Source organism: Panthera leo, chromosome B1 (assembly GCF_018350215.1).
Source record: "Panthera leo isolate Ple1 chromosome B1, P.leo_Ple1_pat1.1, whole genome shotgun sequence".
Classification (NCBI taxonomy): domain Eukaryota; kingdom Metazoa; phylum Chordata; class Mammalia; order Carnivora; family Felidae; genus Panthera; species Panthera leo.
The window spans coordinates 79,412,861-79,431,539 of NC_056682.1; the positions used below are offsets into that span (position 1 = coordinate 79,412,861).

The following is an 18,679-nucleotide window of genomic DNA, read 5'->3' on the forward strand; positions in this document are numbered from 1 at the left end:
TTCCAATATGTTAAATGAAAAAGATACAAACACTAGGTCTTAAGTTGAATAATAAGTTCTTAGATGTAAGGTTAGTTTGACAGTGTTGATTCATTTTTAATTTTTTTAAGTTTGAAAATTAAAATTTAAAAATACATTTCTTTATTTTGAGAGAGTCAGAGAGAGCATGAGTGGGGGGTGGGTGGGTAGAAAGCAAGGGAGAGAGAGAATCGTAAGCAGGCCCCACGCTGTCAGTACAGAGCCCGACGCAGGGCTTGAACCCATGAAACTGCGAGATCACTACCCAAGCGGAAACCAAGAGTCAGACACTCAACTGACTGAGCCACCCAGGCACCCCTGACAGCATTGATTCTTAATGAATCTATGCAGACTATGTTTATAAAATTATTTTCTATGATTGTTAACTGTGGTTACATGATTACAACTACAAGTCCTTTAAATATCTCAGGATACAATTTATCTGGGCATAAAAAAAATTCATTAAAAGAATTAAATTTGCTTCTTACCTTCCTTGAATTTATGTTTCCTCCTACCATTATTCTTTTACCCTTTTCATTTGAAGGTAGTTATTGAGAGAAGAATGGAGAAAAAGAGACTTTGGTTAGTTCTGCTTTCTCCGTTATCTTTTAAACATTACATCATTTTCCCCAGAGTCTTTGCGGTTTTGTTCTTGCCATGAACATGTTCTTTAAGGTTTTGTTCTTCCTTTTTATTTTTTAAAATTTTTTTTTTTAATGTTTATTTGTTTTTGAGACAGAAAGAGACAGAGCATGAACGGGGGAGGGTCAGAGAGAGGGAGACACAGAATCTGAAACGGGCTCCAGGCTCTGAGCTGTCAGCACAGAGCCTGACGCGGGGCTCGAACTCATGGACCGCGAGATCGTGACCTGAGCCGAAGTCGGATGCTCAACCGACTGAGCCACCCAGGCGCCCCTTCCTTTTTTTTTTTTTTTTTTTTTTTAACTATTTTTCACATCTCTAAGTTCCTTCTGGATTCTGCTTTCCCTGATATTATTAGTCAAGGTTCATGCTGCTCTCTAGTATTTATGTAAATGTACACATCTATCTATCCTTTCCTATTTTGGGCTCATAAAGGAATATCTCTGTAGTTACTTGGTGTTTTAAGATCTCCTTTTTTTTCTTCCCTATTCAAATTATTTAAGAAAGTAGTCTTCAACCTGAGTTATAGGAACCCCCAAAAATTTGTGAATACTTTTCAAGGAGCACTGTTGGCAGGAAAAATTGTTATTTCCAGATCCTCAACTTCCAGTTGTCCTTTATCCTAAAATTTATCTGAAAAAAACCATTTTGCAAGTTCTCCTGCCCACCTCCCCTTTCACAGTGACTCTGTTCTCATGGAAGAGGAGAAGGTAGAAAAGCACATTGCAAGTTCATTCATCTGCACACTTGTCCCAAGATGTAAAAATCTCCAGGGTACCAAGGGGACAATTTGAAATATTTTTGTCTGGAAGCCTTCTACAATGATTAACCCAGATGGTGACTATTGTCTTTCCCTGTCTTATGCACATTTCTTTTTTTTTTTAACTTGTTTTATTTTTTACTTTTTTAAAATTTACATCCAAATTAGTTAGTATATAGTGCAACAATGATTTCAGGAGTAGATTCCTTAGTGTCCCTTACCCAATTAGCCCATCCCCCACCCAACCCCTCCAGTAACCCTCAGTTTGTTCTCCATATTTATGAGTCTCTTATGTTTTGTCCCTCTCCCTGTTTTTATATTATTTTTGTTTTCCCTTCCCTTATGTTTATCTGTTTTGTCTCTTCAAGTCGTCATATGAGTGAAGTCATATGATTTTTGTCTTTCTCTGACTAATTTCACTTAGCATAATACCCTCCAATTCCATCCATGTAGTTGCAAATGGCAAGATTTCATTCTTTTTGATTGCCGAGTAATACTCCATTGTATATATATATACCACACCTTCTTTATCCATTCATCCATCGATGGACATTTGGGCTCTTTCCATACTTTGGCTATTGTTGATAGTGCTGCTATAAACATGGGGGTGCATGTGTCCCTTCGAAACAGCACACCTGTATCCCTTGGATAAATGCCTAGTAGAGCAATTGCTGGGTCGTAGAGTAGTGCTATTTTTAGTTTTTTGAGGAACCTCCACACTGTTTTCCAGAGTGGCTGCACCAGCTTGCATTCCCACCAACAATGCAAAAGAGATTCTCTTTCTCCGCATCCTTGTCAACATCTGTTGTTGCCTGAATTGTTAATGTTAGCCATTCTGACAGGTGTGAGGTGATATCTCGTTGTGGTTTTGATTTGTATTTCCCTGATGATGAGTGATGTGGAGCATTTTTTCATGTGTTGGTTGGCCATCTGGATGTCTTGTTTGGAGAAGTGTCTATTCATGTCTTTTGCCCATTTCTTCACTGGATTCTTTGTTTTTTGGGTGTTGAGTTTGATAAGTTCCTTATAGATTTTGGATACTAACCCTTTATCTGCTATGTCATTTGCAAATATCTTCTCCCATTCTGTTGGCTGCCTTTTAGTTTTGCTGATTGTTTCCTTTGCTGTGCAGAAGATTTTTATTTTGATGAGGTTCCAGTAGTTCATTTTTGCTTTTGTTTCCCTTGCCTCCGGAGACGTGTTGAGTGAGAAGTTGCTGCAGGCAAGATCAAAGAGGTTTTTGCCTGCTTTCTCCTCGAGGATTTTGATGGCTTCCTGTCTTACATTTAGGTCTTTCATCCATTTTGAGTTTATTTTTGTGTATGGTGTAAGAAAGTGGTCCAGGTTCATTCTTCTGCATGTCGCTGTCCAGTTTTCCAAGCACCACTTGCTGAAGAGACTGTCTTTATTCCATTGGATATTCTTTCCTGCTTTGTCAGAGATTAGTTGGCCAAACGTTTGTGGGTCCATTTCTGGGTTCTCTAGTCTGTTCCATTGATCTGAGTGTCTGTTCTTGTGCCAGTACCATACTGCCTTGATGATTACAGCTTTGTAGTATAGCTTGAAGTCTGGGATTGTGATGCCTCCTACTTTTGTTTTCTTTTTCAAGATCATTTTCGCTATTTGGGGTCTTTTCTGGTTCCATACAAATTTTAGGATTATTTGTTCTAGCTCTGTGAAGAATGCTGGTGTTATTTTGATAGGGATTGCATTGAATATGTAGATTGCTTTGGGTAGTATCAACATTTTAACAATATTTGTTCTTCCAATCCAGGAACATGGAATCTTTTTCCATTTTTTTGTGTCTTCTTCAATTTCTTTCATAAGCTTTCTATAGTTTTCAGTGTATTGCATATTTCTGTTACAGGTCAAGAATAGCCTTAGAAACCTCCCTGTTGAGATATGCTGAATATGCTATAGGGTGAGACGGGTAGGAGTGATGATAATTCCCCTTTATTAACTTGCTTCTCCCATCCTTAAATATAATTAGACAATACATGGTTCTTGAGGAAGAGACTCATGAAAGCAAATAAACACAATGTCTTTAAGAAACATTAAACCCTAAAAATGGCTCTCCTTATCTCCTTTTTGAAAATAAGCTCTTTTTCCTTTTTCGGTGTCTCCTCAGGATTCCTTCTAGAATGTGCTGTCAGCTGAAAAGAAAAGCACCCTTGAACAGATTAGTCATGCTGATTTATTAAAGTATAACTGGAATGTATAACTGTGATTTTTGAGACATGATGGATAAAGCCTGTGCCGAAAAACTACATGATTTATTTCAGAATGAGTTTGCATTATTTTAAAAGGGAGTTATAACTTATTTCATAATTTAATATCATAAAATAGTTATTGATTTACTGACTTAAGCTTTCTGTGCCTCAGATTTCTCCTCTGTAAAATGGGGTTAATAATAGTACCCCTCCATTGAGTTGCTTTGGAGATTAAATGAGTCAACCTATAATCTATGCAAATCACATAGAAGAGTGCCTGGTGCATAGTAAGTGCTTTTCACATCAGAATGCTCTCCTCCCTGGTCCAAACTCTTCTCTTTGTCTGTACTCACTCCCTTGGTAATCTCACCCAGTCTCCTGGCTTCAAATATCTGTGTGCCAATGATGCCCAAATTTATATTTCCCATACCTGCTCGCTGCAGAACTCTAGCCTCATATATTTAATAGCTTATTGGCCATCTCTACTTGGATACCTAATAGACATCCCACTCTCACTCTCTCCTAGCTGAACCCTGTTCTTTCCTCTCCCTCAATCTGCTCCACCTACAGAATTTCCCCTGCCACTTAATGTCAATATCATCCTTCCAAATGCTCAGCCCTCCAAAACTTGGGAATAAGTCTGCACGCATTTCTTTCTCTCATACTCTACATCCAATTGGTCTTCCTAAAAAAAAAATATATATATCCAAGAACAAACAGAGGGTTACTGGAGGGGTTGTGGGAGGGGGGATGGGCTAAATGGGTAAAGTACATTAAGGAATCTACTCCTGAAATCATTGTTGCACTATATGCTAACTAACTTGGATCTAAAATTAAAAAAAAATTAAATAAAAATTAAAAAAAATATATATATATATATATCCAGAATCTGACCACCATTCCCTACCCCTACCACTGAGCCCTGCTGCAAGCTACTCTGATTTGTCTCCTGTATTACTGCTTATAGACTCCTAACTAGGTTTCCTGTATGTATACATACATTCAAGCCCATAAATATTATTTTATTCTAAAAAGATTGTAAAAATATGCATCAAACTGTTGGCAACGGCTATCTTAGGGTGGTGATCATTTAAAATATTTGCCTTTTTGTCCAAAAATATTATTTTTGGGAATTTATCTGTAGGAAACAATTAGGATGTGCCTAAAGATTTAAGTTCAAGGATTCTAGTTACAACAGTATGTATAATAGGTAAGAATAGGACATAGTCTAAGTATCTAACAATAGAAAAGTAGGGTTTTTTCCCCAAGTTTTTATTCAAATTCCAGTTAGTTAACATACAGTGTAATATTAGTTTCAGGTGTAGGAGTTAGTGATTCATCACTTACATGCAACACCCAGTGCTCTTCACAGCTGCCCCACTTAATCCCCATCACCCACTTAACCCATCTTTCCCACACACCACCCCTCCAGCAGCCCTCAGTTGGTTCTCCATAGTTAAAAGTCTGCTTTATGGTTTGCCTCTCTCTCTCCTTTTTCCTCCTATGTTCAACTGTTTTGTTTCTTAAATTCCACATATGAATAGGAAAGTAGTTTGATAAATTATGTTATAGCTAGGTGATAGATTGTCTTACAAGGTTGAATATATTTTTCAAAAAATTAATAACACACCATTAGTGAAAAAAGTAATAAAATAGCAAGTACACAATGAGATTAACTTTGCAAAGTAAAAAAATGTATATGAAGAGAAGAAAAGGCAGGAAGGATATACACAAAATATTAACAGCAGTCACCATATAGGAAACACACATAGGTGGCCATGGTCTAGAGCTGAAGAGTTGTGAAAAAGGCACTGCTTCTCCATTAGCAAACCTGCTTGGAATTCACAAACTCAGAACAAATGTGCAAATTCTAATCAACACTTCCTGCAATGTTTTGCAGTGTCAGCTTAAGCAACCATCTCATTTATAGGCTACGAATGCACTCATAGAGCATATCACATGAATAAAAAGATATTTTAACTCTGAATTTGTTGTCACAAAAAATGATTCTCATACAGCATACTTAGCAAGTAGAAAAAAAAAATCTCGTAATGCTTTTAGGAATGTAGGCCTTTTAAGACTTTGCCAGATTAGGATGGGTTAACCTATTTTTTGCAATGACTGATAAGAGTTTCCCAAGAGCTTCTTATCAGTTTTTAACCTGTTTGAAAAAGTAGTTAAAAGAGCAAGAAATAAGTTTGCTTGGCATACTCAGTGACTGACACCCAGTTTTTAACTCATAATTTTTCTTAGTTTTTAACAGTTGAGCTTAAACGTTAGTTCTCAGAATTTTTTGTTTCATGTGTTTCTTGTAACTTACAGAATGAATCAAAAGAAGAAAAATTCTAAATTCACAACTGTCTCTTCTATTCAGGCCTGTCATTTTTATCAGAGGATATTAATGTGATTAAGAAGTCTAAGAAGCCTTCTCTCTTTATTTTTTACTTATCTAAAGCATAGATACCATTAGAACTACCAACTCATTTCACTGAAAAGTAAAACCAACAAATAAAAAGCAGAATGCAAAGCTCACAAGCAACGAAATGCTGTCAAGACAAGGCTACCAAAATGACCTGAAAATCAAGCTTGCAGTTTTTTTCATGAATCAAATGATCAAATTCAAATACAAAAGGTGTCATGTATGTAATCACCATATTTCTTTATCACTTACACATAAGACTGTCCTTAAGAGCCCACATATTTAAAAATGAGAACATGAAATTTTACAGGACTTTGTTGTGAAACTCTAAGTGTACTAGAATACTGCCACTTCGCTCTTTTGGAACATAAAACACAATTTACCAAACAATAGTCCCCATAAGAGACGGAAAGATCTGATTATGTGCTTAGGAGAGCTTAAGAGCCTTTCTTTCTTTCTCTTTCTTTCTTTCTTTCTTTCTTTCTTTCTTTCAGACTATTTTGGTATTCTTTGAGAACAAGCTGAAATTCTCTCGTGTTCTGGAGAGAGAGAGAGAAAGGCAAAAATTACTAATGTAAAACACGAACTTCTTACCAGTATCAAAACAAAACAAAACAAAACAAAACAAAGCAAAACAAAACAAATCAAATTTAGGTTTACCTGGAATGAGTGTGTGCAGTAAGAATCCCATTTTGGTCATCTCTACAGGTGGGCTGTCTTTATAGCTTATGTCTATCAAATTTAAAATCTGAATGTTAATGACATCTAAATTAAAAAAGCCCTACACGAGTGTGAACAAAGAGAAAATCATTGCTTCTAGATATTTAGTCAAATTTGAGGTAGAATTTCTCTCTGGATTTACACTATGGTTCTCAATTTAGGAATTGTGATGTTTTGGAAAATGTTTCAAGAAAACTATCCTAAGGTGTGAACCTTTGTTGTTTTCTTAGTAGCAGTTAATTTTATTTATTTTTCTTCTTATTTACAAATTCTATTTTTTTTTATTGAGGTATAGTTGACACATAATGTTACATAAGTTTCAGGTGTACAACATATTGGTTCCACAATTCTATGTACTATATGCTCCCCATGAGTGCAGCTACCATCTGTCACCATACAAGACTATTAAAATATCACTGACTATATCCCCTATGCTGTACTTCTTATCCCTATGACTTACTCATTCCATAACTGGAAACCTGTACCTCCTAATCCCCCTCACCCATTTTGCCTATCCTACTCTCCTCCCCTCTGGCAATCACCAACTTGTCTCTGTATTTATGGGTCTGTTTCTGCTTTGCTTGTTAATTTGTTTTGTTTTTTAGATTTCACGTGTAATGAAATCATATGGTTCGTCTTTCACTGATTTATTTTACTTAGTATCATCCCCTCTAGATCCATCCATGTTGTTATGAATATCAAGATTTCAAGACCGAGTAATATTCCATTGTGTATATACCACCTCTTCTTTATCTATTCAACTATTGATGGACACTTGGGTTGCTCTCATATCTTGACTATTGTAAATAATGCTGAATTAAACATAGGGATGCATGTATCTTTTCAAAGTACTGATTTCACTTCTTTGGATAAATACCCATTCGTGGAATTACTGCATCACATGGCAGTTCTATTTTTAATATTTGAGCAACCTCAAATAGAGAACAACCATTGTTCTCTACAATGGTTTCATCAATTTACATTCCCACAAACACTACATGAGGGTTCACTTGCCTCTATATCCTTCCAACACTTGTTATTTTTTCAATTCATTCATTTATTCATTCTTTCACTTTTTGATTCTGACAGGTGTAATGTAATATCTCATTGTGGTTTTCACTTTGCATTTACCTGATGATTTACTGATGTTGGGCATCTTTTCACATACCTGTTGAGTATCTGTATGACTTTGGAAAAAGTCTATTCAGGTCTTCTGCCCATTTTTTAATCAGATTAATTTTGTTTTGTTTTGTTTTGTTTTTTGTTTTGGTGTTGAGTTGTATAAGTTTTTTATATATTGTAGATACTAATCCCTTATGGGAGATATCATTTGTGAATATCTTCTCTCATTCAGTAGGTTGCGTTTTCTTTCTTTCTTTTTTTAAGTTTATTTATTTTGAGAGACAGAGAGAGAGAGAGCGAGCATATGAGCGGGGGAGGGGCAGAGAGAGCAGGTGACAGATGATACCAGGCTCTGTGCTGTCAGCACAAACTGCAGAGCTCAAACTCATGAACTGTGAGATCATGACCTGAGCCAAAGTCAGATGCTTAACCTACTGAGCCACTCAGGTGCCCCAGGTCACCTTTTCATTTTGTCGATAGTTTCCTTCACTCTGCAAAAGCTTTTTTATTTTGGTGTAGTCTCAATAGCGTCTTTTTATTTTCTGGTTTTTTGCTTTTGTTTCTCTTGCCTAAGGAGACATAGCTAAAAGAATATTGCTAAGGCTAATCTGTAAGAGATTACTGTCTATGTTTTCTTCTAGAAGTTGTATGGCTTCAGGTCACACATTTAGGTTTTTATTCAACTTTGAGTTTATTTCTGTGAATGGCATAAAAAAAGTGGTCCAGTCTCATTCTTCTGCATGTAGCTGTCAAATTTTCCAAGCACTATTTATTGAAGAAACTGTCTTTTCCTCCATTGTATATTCTTGCCTCCTTTGTTGTATACTAATTGACCATATAAGCATGGGGTTATGTCCAGGCTTTCTATTCTATTAATTAGTGTGTCTGTTTTTATGCCAGTACCACACTGTTTTGAGTTTTATAGCTTTGTAGTATATCTTGAAATCTGAGACTATGAAACCTTCAGCTTCATTCTTTTTTCTCAAGATTGCTTTGGTTGTTTGGGATCTTTTGTGGTTCCATACAAATTTTAGGATTTTTTGTTCTAGTTCTGTGAAAAATGCTGTTGTTATTTGAATATTAACTATTCCAATCCATGAGCATGGCATGTCTTTCCATTTGTTTGTGTCATTTTCAATTTCTTTCATCAATGTTATATAGTTTATAAATTACAAGTCTTTTTCCTCCTTGATTAAGTTTATTCCTAATTAGTTCATCCTTTGGTGCAATTGTAAATGGAATTGTTTTCTTAATTTATCTTTCTGCTACTTTTTTTATTAATGTATAAAACACAATCAATTTCTGTACATTAATTTTGTATCTTGTAACTTTACTGCATTATTTATTAGTTCTAATAGTCCAATAGTTTTTAGGTGGAGTCTTTAGGGTTTTCTATGTGTATCACATCATCTACAAATAGTGACAGTTTGACTTCTTACCAATATAAATGGCTTTCATTTCTTTTTCTTATCTGATTTTTGCAGCTAGGACTTCCATTACTATGTTGAACAAAAGTGGCAAGAGTGAACATCCTTGTTTGTTCCTGATCTTAGAGGAAAAACTATCAGTTTTTTTACCATTGAGTATAATGTTAGCTGTGGGTTCGTCATATACGGCCTTTATTATGTTGAGTTTTGTTCCTTCTAAACCCACTTTGTTCAAAGTTTTTATCATGAACAAATGTTGAATTTTGTCAAATGCTTTTTCTGCATCTATTGAGATGATCATATGATTTTATACTTCATTTTGTTAATGTAGTGTATCACATTGATTGATTTGTGAATACTGAACGATTCTTGCATCCCTAAAATAAATCCCACTTGATCATGGTGAATGATCCTTTTAATATATTGTTGGAAAGGGTTTCCTAATATTTTATTGAGGATTTTTGTATCTATTTTCACCAAGGCCACTATATTGGCCTGTAGTTTTCTTTCTTTGTAGTATCTTTGTCTGGTTTTGGTATCAGGGTAATACTGGCCTCATAGAATGTATTTGGATGGGCGCCTGGGTGGCTCAGTCAGTTAAGCATCCGACTTCAGCTCAGGTCACGATCTCCTAGTTTGTGGGTTTGAGCCCCACATCAGGCTCTGTGCTGACAGCTTGGAGCCTGGAGCCTACTTCGAATTCTGTGTCTCCCTATCTCTCTGCCCCTCCCCTGCTCATACTCTGTCTCTCAAAAATAAATAAATGTTAAAAAAAAAAAAAAAAGAGAATGTATTTGGAAGCTTTCCTTCCTCTTCAATGTTTTGGAATCGTTTGAGGAGAATAGGTATTAACTTTTCTTTAAATGTTTATAGAATATGGGGTGTCTGGGTGGCTCAACTGGTTGAGGACCCAACTCTTGATTTCAGTTCAGGTCATGATCTCATGGTCTTGAGATCAAGCCCCGAAACAGGCTCAGTGGTCAGGGTCAGGGATTGGGCTCAGTGGTTGGGCTCCACGCTAAGCATGGAACCTGCTTAAAATTCTCTCTCCTTTTCTCTCGGCCCCTGCCCCACTCGTGTTTGATATCTCTCTCTCTCTCTCTCTCTCTCTCTCTCTCTCAAAAAGTTCTTTTTAATAATAAAAAAGAAATAAATGTTTGTAGAATTCACATGTGAAGTCACTTGGTCCTAGATTTTTGTTTGTTGGGAGTTTTTGATTACTGATCAATTTTGTTACTAGTTATTTTTCAGTTCAGATTTTCTATTTCTTCCTGATTTGGTATTGGAAGATTGTATGTTTCTAGGAATTTATCCACTTCTTTTAGGTTGTCCAACTTGTTGACATATAATTTTCCATAGTATTTTCTTATAATCCTTTGTATTTCTGTCGTGTTGGTTGTTACTTCTCTTTTATTTCTGATTTTATTTGGATTCTCTCTCTCTCTCTCTCTTTTTTCTTGATAAGTCCAGGCTAGAGGTTTATGAATTTTATTTATCTTTTTAAAGAACCAGCTTTTGATTTTGTTGATTTTGGTTTCTGTTTCATTTATTTCCGCTCTGATCTTTATTATTTTCTTCCTTCTACTAACTTTGGGCTTTGTTTGTTCTTTTCTTTCTAGTTCCTTTAAATGTAAGTTTAGATTGTTTATTTTTTTTATTTTTAAAATTTTAATTCCCGTATAGTTAACATACAGTGTTATATTAGTTTCAGTATAGGTATACAATATAGTGATTCAACAATTCTATGCATCACCCAGTGCTCATCACAACTAGTGCACTCCTTAATCCCCTATCACCTACTTCATCCATTCCCCTACCCATTTCCCCTCTGGTAACCATCAGTTTGTTCTCAATAGTTGAGCGTCTGTTTCTTGTTCTCTCTTTCTTTGTTGTTTTTTCCATTTGCTCATTTGTGTCATTTCTTAAATTCCACATATGAGTCTAATCATACCATATTTGTCTTTCTCTGACTGACTTATTTCACTTAGCATATACTCTCTAGGTCCATCCATGTTGTTGCAACTGGCAAGATTTCATTCTGTTCTGTGGCTGAATAATATTCCTATATTATGCTTACATAATTTGGCTATTATAAATAATGCTGGTATAAACATAGGGGTGCGTGTATCCCTTTGAATAAGTGTTTTTGTATTTTGGGGGTAAATATCCAGTAGCACGATTACTGGATCATAGGGTAGTTCTATTTTTAACTTAAAAATTTTTTTTTAATTTGAGAGAGAGAGAGCACACAAGTGGGGCAATGAGGAGAGGGAGGGGCAGAGGGAGAAAAAGGGAGAGAGAGAGAGAGAGAGAGAGAGAGAGAGAGAGAGAGAGAGAATCCCAACCAGGCTCCATACTCAGCATGGAGTCTGATGCAGGGCTCAATCCTAGGACCCTGGGATCATGAGCTGAGCTGAAATCAAGAGCCAGATGCTCAACCAACTGAGCCACCCAGGCACCTCTATTTTTAACTTTTTGAGAAACCTCCATACTGTTTTCCAAAGTGGCTACACCAGTTTGCATTCCCACCAAGAGTACAAGAGGGTTCCTTTATCTACACACCCGTCAGCACTTGTTTCTTGTGTTTCAAGTTCTTGTTAACACTTGTTTCTTGTGTGTGTGTGTGTGTGTGTGTGTGTGTGTGTGTGTGTGTGTGTTTAAGACATTCTGAGAGGTGTGAGGTGATATTTCATTATAATTTTGCTTTGCATTTCCCTGATGATGAGTGATGTTGGGTATCTTTTCATGTGTCTGTTGGCCATTTGGATGTCTTCTCTGGAGAAATGTCTGTTCATATTTTCTGCCCATTTTAAATTGGATTGTTTGTTTTTTGGGTGCTGAGTTTATTGAGTTCTTTATATATATATATATATATATTTTTTTTTTTAATTTTTTTTTCAACGTTTTTTATTTATTTTTGGGACAGAGAGAGACAGAGCATGAACGGGGGAGGGGCAGAGAGAGAGGGAGACACAGAATCAGAAACAGGCTCCAGGCTCCGAGCCATCAGCCCAGAGCCTGACGCGGGGCTCGAACTCACAGACCGCGAGATCGTGACCTGGCTGAAGTCGGACGCTTAACCGACTGCGCCACCCAGGCGCCCCAAGTTCTTTATATATTTTGGATACTAACCCTTTAACAGATATGTCATTTGCTCAACCAACTGAGCAAATGACATATCTGTTAAAGGGTTAGTATCTTCTCCCATTCCATTGGTTGCCTTTTAGTTTCATTGTTTCCTTTGCTGTGCAGAAGCTTTTTTAAAATATAGTCCCAATAGTTTATTTTTGCTTTTATTCCCTTGCCTCAGGAGACATATCCAGAAAAATGTTGTGATGGCCAATGTCAGAGACCTTACTGCCTGTGTTCTCTTCTAGGATTTTTATGGCTTCAGGTCTCACATTTAGGTCTTTAATCCATTTTGAATTCATTTTTGTGTATGGTGTAAGAAAGTGGTCCAGTTTCATTCTTTTGCATGTAGCTAACTGGTTTTCCCACCACCATTTGTTGAAGAGACTGTCTTCTTCCTATTGCATATTTTTTCCTGCTTTGTCAAAGATTAACTGACCCTATAATTATGGGTTTATTTTTGGGTTTTCTGTTCTGTTCCATTTATCTAGGTCTATTTTTGTGCTAGTACAATACTGTTTTGTTTACTACAGTTTTGTAATATAGCTTGAAGTCTGGAATTGTGGTATCTCCAGCCTTGCTTTTCTTTCTCAAAATTGCTTTGGCAATTTGGGGTCTTTTGTGGTTCCATATAAATTTTAGGCTAAAAAAATAGACACTTCTAATTACACATTTGTGATTCTAGTCATCTGTGGGGTGAAAATCCCCATCCTCACTCCCAATTCCAGCTACGTGGGTACAATATGACATCATGGTCTGGCTGTCGGTGAAGGGGTGAAGGTGAGTGCAGGGCTGGCCCATGGATCTTCAAGAGAGGGAGCTGAGACTATGGTTGAATTTGCATTGCTTCAGGGCCTGCTCAAGCCCTCATTCAGGGACAGAGTACTCTGACTGGTGGAGCAGTCAAGGAACTGCTTGATCTCATAAGCCCAGCACCCCATCTGCAGGGGCTAGGGGACAGAGTGGGTGGGTGCCTGCTGAGCAGCAGGCTGGGTGGGCTCCAAGCCTCCCCCACTGAAAGCTCCAGTCAGGGTACTACCAACAATGTGTCCCACAGCTGAGCCAATAGCCATGAACACCATCTGCCCCATCGGGCAAGGTTGGCCAGAGAGCAGACCAGTGTGGCAACGAGGGCAGTGGGTGCATGGGCAGGTGAACAAGGGTGAGGCAGTGTACCTGACTGGGCAGCCATACTGGGGCTCCTCTGGGGCATGGTGGTGGTAGTGGTGGGAATTGGCCAAATGGAGTCAGAGAATGCAACAGTAGCAGTGGTTCTCAAATTTTAGGATTTTTTGTTCTACTTCTGTGAAAAATGCTGATAGTATTTTCATAGGGATCGAATTAAATGTTTACATTGTTTTGGTTAGTATAGACATTTTATTAATATTTGTTCTACCAATCCATGAGCGTGGAATGTCTTTCCATTTCTTTGTGTCATTAGATTGAGATTTTTCATATTTCTTGAGGTACATCTATATTGCTATAAATTTCCTTCTTAGCCCTGCTTCTGCTGCATCCCAAAGATTTTGGAGTGTTGTGTTTGCATTTTCATTTGTCTCCATGTATTTTTTTATTTCCTCTCATTTCTGTGTTGACCCACTGGTTGTGTAGTAGCATGGTGTTTAGCCTCCACATGCATGTGTTTTTTTTTTTCCAGTTTTTTTTTCTTGTAACTGATTTCTAGTTTCATACCACTGTGGTTGAAAAAGATGCTTGATATGATTTCAATCTTCTTAAGTTGATTAAGGCTTATTTTGTGGTCTAACGTGATCTATTCTGGAGAATGTTCCGTGTGCACTTGAAAAGAATGTGTATTCTGTTGGTTTGGGATGGAATGTTCTGTGTATATCTGTCAAGTCCATCTGGTCTAAAGTGTTGTTCAAAAATACTGTTTCCTGAGGTGCCTGGGTGGCTCAGTTAGTTAAGCATTTGACTCTCAATTTCAGCTCAGGTCATGATCTCACAGTTCATGGGATCAAGCCCTGCATCTGGCTCCATGCTGACAGCATGGGGCATGCTTGATATTCTCTCTCTCCCTCTTTCTCTGCCCTTACTCCACTCATGCACACACTCTCTCTCTTTCTAAATAAATAAATAAACTTAAAGAAAAATATTGTTTCCTTATTTGATTTTCTGCCTGGATGATCTATCCACTGATGTAAGTGGGGTGTTTAAAGTCTCCTACTATTATTGTATTAGTATTGCTTTATGTATTTAGGTGCTCCAAGGTTGGATGCATGGATATTTACAAGTGTTATATATTGTACTCTAGTTGGATTGATCCCTTTATCATTATATAATGCTTTTTTGTCTCTTGTTAGTCTTTGTTTTAAAGTGACAATTAATTACAAAATTACACTATTTTGAGTGACAGTTATTTTTAAGCTATAGTTCATATAAAATAGAGAGTAAATATTCCATTGATTAAAAAATGGATTCCAGCTGGGGTGCCTAAGTGGCTCAGTTGGTTAAGCATCTGACTCTTGGTTTTGGCTCAGGTCATGATCTCATGGTTTGTGAGATCGAGGCCCTTTGCTGTCAGTGCAGAGCCTGCTTGGGATTCTCTCTCTCTCCCTCTTTCTGACCCTCTCCTACTCATGTTCTCTCTCTCTCTGTCTCTCTCAAAATAAATAAATAAACATTTTAAGGTTTTGTTTTTTTTTTTGAGAGAGAGAGAGTGTGTGTGCAAGCAAGAGAGGTACAGAGAGAAAGGGAGAGAGAGAGAATATCAAGCAGGCTCTGAACTATCAGCGAGGAGCCTGATATGGGGCTCAAACCGACGAACTGTGAGATCGTGATCTGAGCCGAAACCAAGAGTCAGACACTTAACCAACTAAGCCACCCAGGTGCCTCTAAATAAATATATTTTAAAAAAATGGATTCCAGCTGAAATATCTCACCCATTGATAACAGCAAAATTAACTGATCTTCAACCTCTATATAGTTAGGGGCTATTTCAGTGTTATTTCCAATCACAGTGAAGTAAAAGGAGCATTTGTCAACAAATAGTCATCAAAGCCACACAAATAGTAAAACCTGAACAAGACAAATAGCTGATATTTGGCATCTAGGTAACTCCTGCAAATTTAAGCAGCAGGCTCAAGCAAAGAGGGTGTAAATATGCATTACTGTATTGAGGATGAATTTCCTGGGTTCTTTATGTCTTTATTACTGCACTTAGTTGCTAGGACCCTTTTCACTTAAGAGCCAAAACTTGACTTTCTATGTAAGTTTTTCAATTTATAGATTTCAACTAGTCAATCCAGGGGTTTGACCTTCTCGCTTTCCTTCTCTTCTTCTGGGGATATATATGTTGTACTGACCTCAGAGGCACCTGGCCCCAGGATCTGCTGGGATGCACAATTACGTCTAACCTTTGATTGTGAACTCCTTTCCCTGCTACCCCCTGTCTGTATTCATCTCTGTTAACCTCATCCTGACCACAAGGCCCCTCCCATTCTGTCACACCATTCAGCCACTCTGTATTGCCTTGCGGAGCTCAGGAAACAACTGTTGGATGCTCAGTATCCTGGAGGGTGGGTAGGAGCATCTCAGTCATTCTGCCTCAGATGTGTGGTGAGCAGGGGTCTTCTTGAGAGAGATGAAGATCCTCTCTGCTCTTAAGTCTTTACTCTCTTCCTCCAGGAAATTTCCTGTCCTGTCATCTGACTCAGAAGAGTGAATAGGAGATATAATTCCTTTCTTAGGCATCCACCAGCATCCAAATTATAGTCACAGGCACTCCAGATTCTCTTCTCCTTCCACCAGTCCTTCTGGTGGACAACTTCATACCTCCTAACTCTTTGGCTTATAGTGTAAACAATCTGCCCTGAATTCTCCAAGCTGTAACTGTTTTAGAATTTTAAAACCCACGTTTCCTCTTTTGAGAAAACTGCCTTTATAATAAAAAGCCTATTGTTTTAGCTTTGATTTTAAAATCCCATTCAGATTTTCTCTGGAGATCTTAAAGTTTTGAAGAAATTGACTGTAAAGTATCAGAGAAAAATAAAAGTCACTTACTTGAAGATGAAAAACAAACAAACAACTCATTCAGAAACTTAGTTGTCTTGTTTGTTCCTGGCTGTTTACCCTCATCTTGAAACTATGAATGTATTGATTCAGTGGGTGAAGGGGGAGACCTGGTGGTGGGAGAGGAGAACCAAAATGCCTGTGAAGAGAGAAACATTATCTCCAAACTGTATCCCACTACATCCATCAGGAAGTGTTTATTAGTGAACATGTGACAAATGGTAGTCAGGGGTGATACAAGCCCCCTAGTGGGAACTTGAAAATGTGCAGGACATATTTAGTCATCACAGTGATTTGGAATTTACTGGCATTTGGTGGGTGGAGGGTAGGGATGATAAACAGCCTGCAAAGTTCAGGACAGTTCCATACAAAATGCCAATAGTTCCCAACTGAAAAATACCAAAGACATTCTTATTTTCTGTTGGGCTTTTTCAGTCCCTGACCCCATCCATGTTACTATCTAGTACAGCTCCAAAGGCCCTCCTTTTAGGCATCAGACCGCCCTTGCTTACTTCTCAAGCCTGAATCTTTTCCTCTTCACAGCTCCATGGGACTAGCCTGACTACCCATACAGTCTTTGCATGTCTCCAGCCTGAGCTATCATGGGGAGGAGCTAGGTACTCTATCAGGAGGTATTATTTAGGTGTCCTATCCCTTAATGTCAAGTTCCTCTTCTGTCCTAAAGTACCCATGGAGTGGTTTAAGGATTTGGCTCAGACTTGCTTAGCCACTTTTCTATAGAAGAAATACATACCAGTTCTCTTGCTTCCCATTATTGTTCCTATCATTTCTATCTAAAAGAAAAAGTGTGAAAGATCCTGTATTTTACTGCTGTCACTAACTTTGGGCTAGTCATTGAGCTTTCTTGGCAGCTAAATTTTCTTATTTGCAAAAATGAAGGAATTGGGCTGGATGATCTGAAGGCATTTAAGGTCTGTGCTTTTATGAAAAAATAGCATTTGTTCTGATTCTGGCATATTTCACCTTTCTTCCTTCACTTACGTCCTTTAGTCTTTTTGTTCATAATTTAGAAGTCAATGGGATCTTTAGCAAAAGAAATGGTATTAATGAAATTAGATTTTCATGCCATTTTGAGGCATGGGTTGGTTAGTTATGTAGCTACATGCAGTAAAAAGAAATACATTCTAAATTATTATTGTTTTCTATAAAGAATTAATCTCCCTTTTGTCCTTGCTTTACTAATACATTTAGGAAATATTTATTAATCATCTATTGTGCCAAGAACCCTTCTAGATAGAATAGTGCTAAAAATCTAACAGTGAACAAAAGAAACTCACTGCTTTTATAGAGCTTACATTCTAGATCATCAGTTGTCAAGGTGTGGTCTTCAGATCCCTGAATAATACCTCAGAGGGTCCAAAAGGTCAAAAACATTTTCTTAATAATACTAAGGCATTATTTGACTTTCCCAGTGTGTTCACATTTGCATTGATGGTATGAAAACGTGGTAGGTTAAATTGCAAGTGCCTTGGGGCACCTGGGTGGCTCAGTCAGTTATGCATCCAACTCTTGGTTTCAGCTCAAGTCATGACCTCAAGGTGGTGAGATCAAGCCCTGCATCAGTCTTTGCACTGGGCATGGAGCCTGCTTAAGATCCTCTCTCTCTCCCTCTACCACTTGCTCTCTGTCTCTCTCTAAGAAACGAAACAAAACAATTGCTCTCTCTCTCTCTCTCTTTAAGAAACAAAACAAAACAAACACAAACAAAAAAACAGCTAAAATGTGGAAGCAACTCATATGTTTACTAACAGATGAATGGATAAGCAAAATTATATGCATATACATACATATATATATATATATATATATATATATATATATATATACACACATACATACAGTGGAATAATACTTGGCCTTAAAAAGGAAGGAAATTCTGACATGCTATAACATGGATGAACATGGAGAATATTACACTAAGTAAAATAAGACAGTCACATAGAAACAGTAGAAAAGCAGAGTAAAAGCAGAGCAGAAGATAGAAGAATGGTGGCCTCCAGCAGCTGGGGAGAGAGTTATTGTATAATGGGTATAGAGTTTCATTTTTACAAGGTGAAAAGAGTTACAGGGATAGTTTGAGGTGATGGTTGTACAACACTATGAAAGTATTTAATACCACTGAACTGTAACCTTAAAGACCATTAAGATAGCAAATTTTATGTTATGTGTATTTTAACACAAC

General features: G+C 37.3%; 1 long non-coding RNA gene across 1 annotated transcript; it reads right to left on the reverse strand.

Annotated features, from left to right (window-relative positions):
- Positions 1-6,270: 6,270 nt before the first annotated feature.
- LOC122217805 lies at positions 6,271-16,860 on the reverse strand. Its single transcript, XR_006201684.1, has 3 exons — positions 16,468-16,860; positions 6,710-6,781; positions 6,271-6,588 (listed from the first exon to the last, which is right to left on the reverse strand). It is a non-coding gene; the product is annotated as an uncharacterized LOC122217805 (long non-coding RNA).
- Positions 16,861-18,679: the final 1,819 nt, after the last annotated feature.